The 13,703-nt window shown below is 38.6% G+C and overlaps 1 long non-coding RNA gene across 1 annotated transcript; it reads left to right on the top strand.

Moving 5' to 3' along the window:
• Nucleotides 1-9,854: 9,854 nt before the first annotated feature.
• On the top strand, nucleotides 9,855-11,066 carry LOC134624769 (uncharacterized). The gene is made up of 3 exons (XR_010093647.1): nucleotides 9,855-10,206; nucleotides 10,292-10,403; nucleotides 10,484-11,066. It is a non-coding gene; the product is annotated as an uncharacterized LOC134624769 (long non-coding RNA).
• The last annotated feature ends 2,637 nt before the right edge of the window (nucleotides 11,067-13,703 follow it).

The following is a 13,703-nucleotide window of genomic DNA, read 5'->3' as shown; positions in this document are numbered from 1 at the left end:
TGGGAAGTTCACATGTTACACATGATTTAACTCACCTGCTAAATCCCCAGAGCAATAACCCCATCAGCATCATTAGCCTGAGTGTTGATCCTCCAGGTGAGTGAGTGGAGTTGTGTGTGTGTGTGTGTGTGTGTGTGTGTGTGTGTGTGTGTGTGTGTGTGTGTGTGTGTGTGTGTGTGTGTGTGTGTATCAGAGGTGAAGCTGCTTTCTACAAAGTCTCATCAACAACATCTTTAGAAACAAACATCAACAACCAGGAAGAGTCTAAAAGCTCTGAATATGAAACAGACCATTTACCAAACCCAACACTGAGCTCCTGCACAGTCAGATGGAGTGAAACATAATGTCCCAGTGGTGTTCTGTTGGATTTAGCAGGTGAGCGTTGTTGCCAGTCAAAACCTTTTTGGAAACTCTTTACAAGTATCAATGTAATTATTTGTTTTACAAACAAATGTATTGGTTTGTTTACTTGAAATAAAACTTTTTGGAAACCCGTTACATCAAATAAAACTTTCTTGGAAAAACTTTACAAGAATCAGTGTAATTATTTGGTTTACCCCGTTCAAATCTATTGGTTTCATTACATCAAATATAATAATTTTGGAAACCCGTTACATCAAATAAAACTTTCTTGGAAAAACTTTACAAGAATCAATGAAATTATTTGTTTTACTTGAATCAAATGTATTGGTTTGTTTACTTGAAATAAAACTTTTTGGAAACCCTGTACATAAAGTAAAATGATGTTGTAAGTTCTGGCTTTAATATTTTCAGCTGATAAGGTGAACTTCATACAAACTTTGTGTTAAAAAATCAAACAGTGTCTTGTGAGTGTGTATTGTAGTGTATTGTGACTGCTCCGTCACAATGTATAATTTGACTTGTGAGGTACACACAACAAGGCCAAGAAGAAAAGGGGGATAGAAAAACACAATCCTTACTCTTTGATCTTGCAACTTTATCGTTCTGTTCTGGTTTTAGAGTCATTGTTTCATTGACTCGTACTTTGGGAATCACCCTGTTGTGAGAAAAGAGTAAGGATTGTGTTTTTCTATCCCCCTTTTCTTCTTGGCCTTGTTGTGTGTACCTCACAAGTCAAATTATACATTGTGACGGAGCAGTCACAATACACTACAATACACACTCACAAGACACTGTTTGATTTTTTAACACAAAGTTTGTATGAAGTTCACCTTATCAGCTGAAAATATTAAAGCCAGAACTTACAACATCATTTTACTTTATGTACAGGGTTTCCAAAAAGTTTTATTTCAAGTAAACAAACCAATACATTTGATTCAAGTAAAACAAATAATTTCATTGATTCTTGTAAAGTTTTTCCAAGAAAGTTTTATTTGATGTAACGGGTTTCCAAAATTATTATATTTGATGTAATGAAACCAATAGATTTGAACGGGGTAAACCAAATAATTACACTGATTCTTGTAAAGTTTTTCCAAGAAAGTTTTATTTGATGTAACGGGTTTCCAAAAAGTTTTATTTCAAGTAAACAAACCAATACATTTGTTTGTAAAACAAATAATTACATTGATACTTGTAAAGAGTTTCCAAAAAGGTTTTGACTGGCAACAACGCTCACCTGCTAAATCCAACAGAACACCACTGGGACATTATGTTTCACTCCATCTGACTGTGCAGGAGCTCAGTGTTGGGTTTGGTAAATGGTCTGTTTCATATTCAGAGCTTTTAGACTCTTCCTGGTTGTTGATGTTTGTTTCTAAAGATGTTGTTGATGAGACTTTGTAGAAAGCAGCTTCACCTCTGATCACACACACACACACACACACACACACACACACACACACACACACACACACACACACACACACACACACACACACACACACACACACACACACACACACAACTCCACTCACTCACCTGGAGGATCAACACTCAGGCTAATGATGCTGATGGGGTTATTGCTCTGGGGATTTAGCAGGTGAGTTAAATCATGTGTAACATGTGAACTTCCCAAGTGTGGCATTAATAAAGTCTGTGTCTATGCCAAACCTGAAGTTTAAACTCCTTTTTTAAATTTACCAACACTTCTGATTTGCAGCTAAGACTGTGACATGTTTTCACCATTTGCAAGCCAGAATAGTGATCACTCTTGAAGCCTGGTTGCTGCACAATACTAGGACTACTAGTACTAGTTCTAGTACTACTGCTACTGCACAAAGCATATTTGTTCAGGAATTTCACAAATTTGCTTAAGTCTAATGTGTTGGCTTACAGGTAAACTTGTTTTGGAGGTGGATAGGATGAAAACTTCCAGCATCACATAATGTTTTCCGATCAGTAGGTTTGGAGTAAAAAGAACTGCACATATATTTGTCTTTTTTGGGCTACTTTTATGTCAAGAAAGTTAACTTTTTTAGAACTGTGATCAAGGATAACACATAAACCCTTGAAAATGTGATGGTTAAAGAGTCTAACATCTAGGTGTTACATGGTGTTGCAGGTGATAAAGAGGCATAAACTACTTCCATTTGTTTAGAGGTGATTGCCAGTTTGGTTGGGTTTTTTAGAGACACAGAGATCCTGTTCTGCTTTACTTTAAAAAAAAAAAGATTTTCAGAGCTGTTGATATATTAATCAGTGTTCATAGAAACATGGATCAACCCTGTTTTGACAGTGAGAGTGTTACATTGTGACAGTTTCCATAAAAGCCTGCAAATTCTCTGAACAGGTAGCCATGAAACAACCATATTTTTCTTAAGATTAATTCAACTTAATATTATTTGTATGGCCATATCAAAACAACAGCATAGCCTTAAACCAGGTTTGGAGTAAAGATAACTGGACATATAGTTGCTTTTTTTTGGGTTACTTTGATGTCAAGAAAGTTAACTTGTTTAGAACTGTGATCAAGGATAACACGTAAAACGTTGAAATATAAAAATTGTACAAACTCCAGAAAAGTGGCAACTGAGGTGGCAAAAGTGCAGGCAATTTTTACTTAAGTAGAAGTACAGCTGCTAGTGTCAAAACACTCAGGTAAAAAGTTTGATAAAGTATCGGGTCAGAAATGTGCTCAAAGTGAGAAAGTCAAAGTAGTAACCTAACTGCACCGTGTGCTATAATAAAAAAATTAAATAATATTAGTAGATAGGACTACAAACTTAGTCTGGTGGTAAAAGGCACAAAGGCCTCAGGGGTACACTTGGCAGCCAGGGTTAGAGCTCAGACACCTGGAGCCTGGGGGTTGGGGCTAACAATGCTGACTGGTAAAAGAATCTAACATCCAAGTGTTACATGGTGTTGCAGGTGATAAAGAGCCATAAACCACTGTTTAGAGGCTGTTGTGGAAGTTTTCCATTTAATAAAGCCTGCAGACAAGCGATAAGCGGTAGCTAACATTCTTTAATCAAGACAAAGAACAGAAACCAAGCTTGGTGAGGGACTGCCATCGCTGGGGCAGACGATGAGCAGAGGCTCTCAGTTAAATACCTCCTACAGGAACAAAAGGCAGTACACAGCTGTTTTCACACCTTTGGTCTTTCCCCCCCCAAAAAAAGTTTCACACTCCCTTGCTATTTCTTACAGTGGAGAAAAGACAAAAAGACTCTTCCTGTGGAGTTGTCTGCTTCCCCCAACTTCCTTACCAGAGCCCCACCATCTGTCTAACTGTTTGAAATGGAGTATGGGGCAGAGATGCTAAAACAGTGACCTAAAAGCATTACCAATAAACAATGTGATCAATACATACATGAAAGAAAATCCTCTACAAAGTGATTGCCGGTTTGGTTGGGTTTTTTAGAGATAAAGAGAGTAACAGAGATCCTGTTCTGCAGTACTTTAAAAAAATAATAAAGGAGGGTTTCAGAGCTGTTTATATACGAAGCAGTGTTCATAGAAACATTGATCAAGCCTGTTTTTGGCATTGAGTGTTACATTTGTGACAGTTTCAATAAAAGCCTGAAAATTCTTGCATTTATACTGGAGAGCAAAGAAAGATTAAATGCTACTTGTACTATGGAAAATCAGTTTCATAAAAGCTACATAAACAGAGCTGAAGAAGACTGTGTTTGTAAAACTAGCGGTAACGTGTGAGAATTATAAGTTATAAGACTGTTTCTGCTATCGATACAATTTGTGTTGTTAATCCTGAATGATTCATGGTGACAACATCATAAGAAGGTCATTTTACTCCACACACACACACACACACACACACACACACACACACACACACACACACACACACCTTTGGAAAATCACATAGTTTGACCATAAAAATTCCCAGAATAATTAGTATTTGAGATTGCTGAAGCAACATCACAAAAGAAAAAATATCCTTGCATGTCACTTTGCTTTCATTTGAAAATCTAAAGCTTTTTATGTAAAACATAAAAGCAACAAAAACTTTAGATGTTAGAGATGTCATGATGAAATTTGTGAATATCTAGATCAATGGTGTTTCCATGTGAGAGTCTATAGGGCATAGACTGAGGCTGGGTTTTAGAAATACATGATGGTAACATAAGACATGTTAACTTTGAGAACACTAACATCTAGATTAAGGTGTGAGAAGTAAATGCATCACAGAAGCTAAAAAAGGAGTTCCTTGTCTCTAGATTAGTTGAAATAAATTGAAAATAAACTGATTTGAACAGGTTTGATGCATTATACAAAAAAAGGTTGATGAAATTGTTCACATGATCTAAGCAAGAGTCACTCGGAATCTCAAATGTTAAAGTACACTTACTGATTGTACTTTTACTACGTGAGCTAATGTAGATGCTCTAAAAGCACGCTGACTGAAAAAGAAGCACACATTTGGAGAAACTGTGCTGTAACTTCTCATACTGTGAAGTTTTCTGACAAAAGTGAATTGAAAACTTCTGCTGTACAGCTTACTAAGTGGCCCTGTGATAGGCCATGTGCAATTACACAAAAGAACAAGTTAAATTTCACCATAACACTGACTGGAGAAAAGCCAGTTTGGGATCCTAATTGAGATTACAACTGTAATCAGTAAAAATCAGTGCTGTGATAGTTAGTTTAAGATCAAAACCTGATTTAAAACACAGTCTAACATCAACATTCTTGACCCTGAAAATAGGTCAGGATGGCCGAAAAATGTACTTTAAAATGAGATTTTCTTTTTGTTTCATTGGAACAGTAAAGTACCATAACAAAGAAATGAGTACACCTTTGTAGATATCACTGATATGGAGTTTTTCATGTTTTACATAAAGACTTAGGGCTGCTATTTTCCTAGTGCCATTTTCTCATTTAAACCATGGTGACTTAAAAGTTTAGCAGCAAGACACTTGTTTCCTTTGTTCCATCAAACATTTCTTCCAGCCATATGTGTTTATCAGAGCGATAGGTGACTAATTTTTTATTGAATCACCAGAAAGTACACAAATAAAAGATTAAATATTTTATTTATTTATCAAAGAGAGATAATTACACATTGATACAATGAACAAGGTGTGTATAAAAATTACACATGGTGTAAGAAAAACATTATAACATACAAATAAGTGTTTTAAGATAATCTGACATAGTTTAGAGCATAAGAATAAAAGTTTAAAAATCATGTTCTTTGATGATCACATTACATGTATCACATTTTTTAAAGCATAACGTAGGGAGCAAAGTGTTCACAAAAACAGTTTTAGAGGACTTAAACACGATTACTTTTTCCACAGTGCTTGTATGCCTCTTGCAAAACTATGCACTTTTCACCATAAGACACAATAACTCACGAATATCTAAGACCAGCCATGAAATGTCCGTCGCTTCATTACAATCATTTGTCCCCGCTGCTGCCCTCAGATCCAGTCTTCTGTACTGGGGGGGGGATAAAAACTGCTTTTTTGGTGGTTCATAAAAATATCTCAAAAAGCGATGTTAGTGAGGGGACCAGAAACACTGGGTTGCAGAGCAGTTGATAAGGACTTGTATATTTCTGGAGAGTCTGCAAAAGCTGTCTTGCTCGTGCTCCTGATTGGATATGTGGAGCCCGGCTCCGATATCTCACTGGTGGCAGCTAAAGGTAGGCACGCCTTGGAGGCGGAGTTGGTCTCGGGCGCGATCTTTCAAACGAGCCTCACGGCATTTCAGGCAACCTCAGGCTGGAAACAACATCCGGTCACTCGCGGTCAAAATCCACGCAGAGCTGGTGTTTCGCAGGGATCAGGTTAACACATCTGGCTTAAATCAGAGTCTAAAAATATAAAGAAAAACAAAAAGAGTTTTAAAACACGCAAACTAGCAAAATATCAAAGGAGCATAAAATGATACCTAATGAGGAAATGATAGGTGATGTAGAGATGTAATGTATAAGCTTTCACGGGAGTTAAACTTGAGCTTCTATATATTTTTAAAGTGTATTGTACGTGGGATAGGCTCCAGCAACCTGAAAAAGGATAAGTGGAAGCAAATGGATGGATGGTGTATTGTACGTGTTACAAACCATTGTTATATATTTTTTCTTAAATGAAAGGATTGCGAGAATGGTCAAAAGGAAAATGCAAAAATGTAGTTAGACAGGAAGATTAACACTTACCGATTGATATGCACATAGGGAAAGCAACGGCAGTTGTTGATGATCCCTGGTTCGCAGTTGTTGCGCGCTCGTTTCCCGCAGGCTCTTCTGCACTTCGGGCGTCGCGATGAGGCTCAAAACACCCCAGTCAGACGAAGTAAAGGTGATCCAAGGTGTTAGCGGGCCAAAACTTTCACCTGCTTTTAGTTGATAGAAATAGATTTCGCTCTCTGTGAGTTTGAAGGCATAACCCCAAAATCCGCCGGAGCTGTGACGAATTCTGTCTACATTGGGTTAGCAGGCGCTGGCTGAACCCTATTCGTGTGAGTTGCGCTGGAGCCGCGGAAGCGCTGTAGCTGGTTACAGGGGTCTGAGCGAGCAGGGTCAGGTTGGCAGGTCTGGCGTCCATGTTGTTTTAAGAAAAAGAGAGAAAAGTCTTTTTTCCTCTTTTTGCTTTTCTGGGAGAATAAGAAGAGTTACATTTAGGCCTAAATGTTAAATTATTTAACCTGAGTGAGAGCCAGCTGTCCATGCTTCCGAAGTCTGTTGGCTTGTGAGAGACCGAAGCAAGTCTTAACCTCTGCGGGAGATCATAAAAATCCAAGCCGAGCGCTATTGGCTAGCCAGGGTGCGAATGAGAGCGAGCAAGTTAACCTATCGCTGAACAGGTAAATCCAAGCCGAGCGCTATTGGCTAGCCGGGGTGCGAGTGAGAGCCGCCCCTTTGTTATGTGATTGGCAGCGGGGCAGTAAGGTTTACCTGGGGAGGCGGAGTTGGTCTCCGGCGCAAATTACAAACTAGGAGAAAGGAGCATTGCTATCTGAGCCAGGGAACGAACAAGTAGGGAAAAAACTGAGCTCTGGCTGAAGTTCCGTGAGAGTAAGAGCGACAGGAGGACTTAGACTCTGCGCGGATTTTTAGTGAGAGGGCTGGGGTTTTTTTTGAAGAAAAAGACTAAGGGTTTTTTCAGGATTTCCCCTGTTATCGAATATAAGGGTTAGGGTATATGAGGGGGTCCCTACAAGTTATTCTGGGGTTTTTTGGATAGAAATATGGAGGATTTTTTGAGGAGTTTCTCCCTGCTTATTTCCTAAGGATCGGGGTTTGGGAGCGGGGAGAGAGTTTTAGCAAGTAATTGTACGGGGTTTTTTTGCGCTGCGTTTTTTGGAGAAAAAGAGTTTTTTAAGAAAGTTTTTTATGTTGGGAGCAGCGGTGCGTTTGGAGTGGGAGCAACGGGGAATACCAGAGTTTTTTGCGATTCGGAGTTTGATTCTAAATCTCCTTGTTCGGATTAAACAAATGCATATAAAATGAAATAAAGTGTTCCCCAAAGGCATGCACCCTGTATTTCTGGCCATACTGAACGTTACAAAAGCACAAGTTTAACTAAGCACATTTATACTGGTTTAACATGTTTTCACACACACAAAAGCACGGTCCCAGAAACACACAGGCCCGATGCAGAGAGAGAGGCGCGCTCCCGCGGGCGTGCTCCCGCCCTGGCGCGCGCCCTGGGGCGCTCATGCGCTGACCCACCACCAGAGGGCGTTTTTTAAGAATAAAAAAAGTAAAAAACTTTTTTAATAGCTTAAAAATAAAAGAATGCTATTTGATATAAAAAAATCTTTCTAAATAATCAATTAGTTCTTATTGGGGGAAGAAAAAGCAAGGAGCTATGAAATAGCATATTTTTTATGAAAATCATATTTTTATGAATATCATATTTTTATGAATATCATATTTTTTAATTACTTCCGTTATTACTTCCGGAGCTCATGAATAATTCATTAGAACCTATCACTCAAAAAGCTCATGAATAATTTTGACATAAGGGGTATAATATCCCTCTCTCAGCTTTTCCAGACCACATTAAATGATCACAGACCCTGACATATTTGGGTTTAATGTCAGGGTATATTTGTGGATGAAAGTTATGATAGATGATAGTTTTGGTAGGACACATGATGTGGACAGTCTGGTAATCCCAGAATATTTTAATGTAAGAAAAACTCCAGACAGCTCTGGAGAAGTTTCAGATTAAAAGCCCTGGAGTGTTTTACATGTTATTCTGTTGGATTAAATCTGATGGCGCTGATTTATAAAAACTTCACTGCCAGGTATCAGGTGACCAGCAGAGACTGATCCTACAAACACTCAGAAACAGAGTAAATCAAACTGCACCACAGTGTTCAGACTAAACCTTCCTGACATGAACACAGCTCCTCAGTAAAAACTATGAACCAGCAGAGAGACTACACCCATGACTGTTTATGGAGACACCACCTGCCCGAGGGTGTACTGTGTGAGAGAGGTGGTGTATGGTGCTATACACCATCTCTCTGACACAGTACACCCTCGGGCAGGTGGTGTCCCCATAAACAGTCGTCTAAATGTCTGAGAATCTCTGATTATTTACTATGTTCAAACAAACTGAGTGTCCACAAACATCTGAGCTCACAGTGAGAGCTGCTGTGGGACTTAACTAAAACAGAACCAGAATCAAAACTAGATGATAGTAGCACTAAAAATCATCATAGACCTGCACTACACTTATTTTCTACCAAAGTACACTATTTAGATTCAGAAACGTTTCTGTAATTATTTAGCCTTGTTGTGCAAACAAGCCTGCATAACTTAATAAATATAGAAATGGAAAAATAACAAACCTAAAAAGAAACACTAGGTACGAGATACATGAGTACCTATGATACGGTGATACTTTTGGTAAACAACCATTTGACTAACATGTCTGTCTCACCTGGTCTTGTTCCATCTCTGTTCCTCTCTCTCCCTCTTTGTGCTGACAATCATCAAATATACAGTTGAAACCAGGGCCCTGTTTCAGAAAGCCGGTTTAGTGCAAACTCTGAGTAAGTATACCCTGAGTTAACGAAAACTCTGGGTTTTCGGTTTCACAAAGCGAGTTTAGATTAATTCTGAGTGAGTTACTATGACGACACACTCCGTGAAGCTAACCTGCCCCCTAGCAGGTTTACTTCAACTAACCCTGAACTTCTCCGCCTCTTTGTCGGAAACCTGACTGTAGGAAGTGTCAGACATGGCGTGCCCCTTCCTTGAAGAGCCAGTAGATGTTGAAGCCCAAATTCTCCGCAGAGCTCTCCGCCAGGAGAGAGTGATTAGAGCGCGTTTGGACATTTTATCATGTCCTGATGATTTTCTGTGTGAACGTTACCGTTTTTCAGCACAATCGATAATTTATTTGAATAACATCCTCAGGCCTTGTATTGCTCATGTGACACATCGCGGACATTCTCTCAGTTCTGTACATATTATTTGTATTGCACTTAGTTTTTTTTTTTCAAACGGGAGCTTTCTGTATAATATTGGTGACGCTGAGCACGTTTCCAAGGCTACCGTCTGTCGGGCAGTCAGGAATGTTACAGTTGCACTGAAACGTCTCCTGTACTCGTTTGTGGTGTTCCCCGGTCATAGACCCACAAGATTTATCAAAGAGGGATTCCACAAAATTGCAGGTATCAGGATGAACAAAACTTAATTCATGATGTGGTGATACTTGAACTACTACTTAAATGTTACATTTATTTTCAGGGTTCCCAGGCGTGATTGGCTGTATAGATGGCACTCACATTCCAATCATTGCTCCTTCAGTAAATGAAGGAGACTATGTGAACAGGAAGTCTTTCCACAGCATTAATGTACAGGTACATAGTTCCCTGTAGCATTTCAAACTAACAAATTATGTCATTATAGTAATGGATGCTAATTTGTGTTCTCTGCACTGTGAAGATCATATGTGATGCTGCCAACATTATCACAAATGTGGAAGCCAAGTGGCCAGGCTCTGTTCATGACTGACGAATTTTTCGTGAATGTACACTGAGCACAAAATTTGGACATGGTGAGTTGAAAATACTTTAAAATATATAAAGACCAATTGCTACAGGGACATTTGAACTGAAGTGTATCCTTCTGTCTTAGGAGAGTTCACTGGCTACTTGCTTGGTGATAGGGGGTATCCATGTTTACCCTGAACCAGGCCCACAGCAGCGATATAATCTGGCTCATTGCAGGACAAGAGCCAGAGTTGAAATGACTATCGGAATGCTTAAGGCCCGGTTCCAGTGCCTGCAAAGACTCAGGGTCACCCCAGAAAGGGCATGTGACATTATTGTGGCATGTGTGATTCTTCACAACATTGCCACAGTTAGAGGAGAACACTGTCCTTCTGAACCAAACATCAGCAGTGATCCAAACCATGAACATCCTGACCCTCCTACGGACATACAAGATGGAAGAGCAGTCAGAGACACCATATGTCACAATCATTTCCTTTGACCCATCACCTCAACATGTTGAAAGAAGAATAAACAGATTTTTTGTTCAACTGGCTTTATTGGTCGCCTGTATTTCCTGTACACAAAGTATTAATAAGTATATTATTATGTTGTTCAAACACTGAAATAATTCGTCCATCTCTGACCACTTCACACACCCTTAACTGATGTTCCAGCAGTAAAATCTCAATCTTGGTCTTTTGGATCTGTTGCTTGAAGTGTTCCATTTCCAAGTTGCATTTTTCTATTTTCTTGATCAAGTATGTCTTATACAGCTGCTTTACAGGGAGCTATGGAAACACAGGAAATAGCATTGACATTCATAGTACATGCCTACTTAGGTTGGTTGTAAATCAGTGCTGAACATCTTACTGAGGAAAGGTTTGTTGGAGAAGTGTCTGGACCCTCTTCCTCTGCATTTCCATCATCACTCTGTTAGAGACATAGAAAGTCCATGGTTTTATTATAGTACCACATTTTATTCAATTGTTATATTTTCCATTGTAAGATGTAAACCTCATAAAGTGTCTCTGTTGCTTCCTCCTCTGTAACAGCTGTCAATGTTTCTTCATTATTTTCCTGTAGTAAAGAAATTAACAACATTGCTGTTGTACTGTAAACTCACATGATCTGAGGAGTATTAAGAGTACTCACAACTGCATGTTGGTCTGGCTCAACAGGAGGCTGCACCAGATGCAGTACACCATCACCATCAGCTGATAGAATATGAGGTTTATACAGGTCACTTATAACTTACAAGGGACCAAATGGCAATTAACAAACATATACCAATCACCTTACACTTCATTGTCATTATGCTCTCAAAGACAACCAAGACTGAGGGAAGGAAAAATCAGTAGGAAGATAACTTCACTACAAAATAATTAATTATGGTAAAGAGTTTATCAAATGAATGAGTAGCACTGCAAAGGTGACTGTGAAGAAAGGATGTATGCACATCATGTATTATTTTGAATTTACCTCTTATGTAGGCACTTGTGTCTTGCGGGGTTATTGACTCAGAGGATGTCCCCGCAGAGATGCCTTCAGCCACAGGGCGCCCACTGTTTTGGCTGAGGGCCAACTGCTCCGCCTCTGTGAGTGGTGGTGGTGGAGGACCCCCACCTGTTTTTCGGGCCTCCGCTTTTTTTCTGTTAGCTATAACGGGTCACATTTGAGCATACAGAGTAAGCAAATATGTACTTGTAATGTGCTCAGATAATTTCAATAAGTGCTTACAGAAAGAAAATTAATGTAGCCTCTAACTGCAATTGATTTACACAGGACAAACAGACCAAGCACTATCGCTCATAATACAATTACACCTTACCTGTTTGGACTATATTTTTATATTTCATTTTTACTTGCTGCCAGGAACGTTTGGGGCCTGTTGGGTTGCACCTGCGCTCACATCACATCACAAAATAAAATGTATAAAATAAAAAATAAAATGAAATATAATAAAATAACGTGTTAAATGGGTGGAAATCCCTAGATCAATTTTTAAATTAACACTCACGCATTGACTCTGTCGGCTATGTTTTGCCATGCATGCTCCCTTTCTTTTGCAGCTGAGGCTGTGTTACTTTTTTCTGCAAAATATGCATGTTGTCGGCATATGCTGCCATCAGAATTTCGGCCTCAAGCGCTGTAAAATACATTGACCGCGCCTTCTTTCCCTCCGTCTCCATGGTGCCTCGCTTAATCTGTGCTCCACTAATCAGGGCTTTATGTATCCTCGTGCACGCGCTTAACTTGGGGTTAAAGCAACTCCGGGTTGATTGAACTAATTGTTATCAGCCTTTCTGAAACCCAATATTCCGAGTTGGACAGTTCGGGGTTACTCAACCCTGAGTATCATTTTTAACTCTGAGTTTTCTAAACCGGCTTTCTGAAACAGGGCCCTGATATTTAAACACTCTTCAAATAAAAACACAAACACTTTTTTAATTGTAACATCAAATCAGACTAAATGTTTATTCTTTTTAGATTGATAAATATAAAAAAACATATTTGTTAACTTTAAGAGTAAAGAGAGAAACTATCTGTATTTCTTAATTGTAAATGGCACCAAATTGTATTCAAAATTGAGCCACACTTATGGAGCTCCACAATTCTTTTCCTGGTGTTTTGGTTGATATCTCCTGATTTTCCCATTTCAAAGAAACAGGCTCTGTGTTTTGCCTTATATGCATCCACAGGTGTGCCACCAATTTACTCACATGGACTCTACGAACCAATCAGAAGCTTCTTCAGCTCAGAATGGAATCATCTGGAGTTTTCTTATTAATTAACAATAAACTTAGTGTATATGTTCTCCTAAATTTGATGAAAGTGATAAAAATAGACAGCTCTGTCTCTCTTTATTCTGACATTTAACTAATTCAAAAGATATTTCAATATTTATTTATCCAAAACAAAACAACTTTACTCTAAATTGATGTTGTACAGTAAACAAAATGTTCTTGTGTTTTCCATAAAGTGTATGTAAATATCTGGTTTCAACTGTGAATAAACTGCTGTGTATTGAAATTCCTCTTTTTTTGCATAGGAATATACTGAACAACATACAAAGCATAATATATAAAATAACATCTACCAGAGTTTTTTCTTTGAAAGAAGCTCCTTATGTCCATTCTTGTATATCAGTGCATTATGAAACCGATTTATTTAGCCGTGGAGGGAAACAACTGAAAATATGAAATAAACACACATGTAAGCTAAGACTCTCTAAAGAAACAGCATTGTTGTTGTTCGGCTTTTCATTTCGCCATTTGTTGATTCACTTGAAGAGCAAGTAACGTAATATAGGTCACGTGATCAGTTTGATATCAATCTTTCGTGATACACCGTCATATTTACAT

This window comes from Pelmatolapia mariae, linkage group LG3_W (assembly GCF_036321145.2).
Source record: "Pelmatolapia mariae isolate MD_Pm_ZW linkage group LG3_W, Pm_UMD_F_2, whole genome shotgun sequence".
NCBI lineage: Eukaryota > Metazoa > Chordata > Actinopteri > Cichliformes > Cichlidae > Pelmatolapia > Pelmatolapia mariae.
Note: the sequence above shows the minus strand (reverse complement) of the source record. Positions and strands in the feature narration are given on the sequence as shown.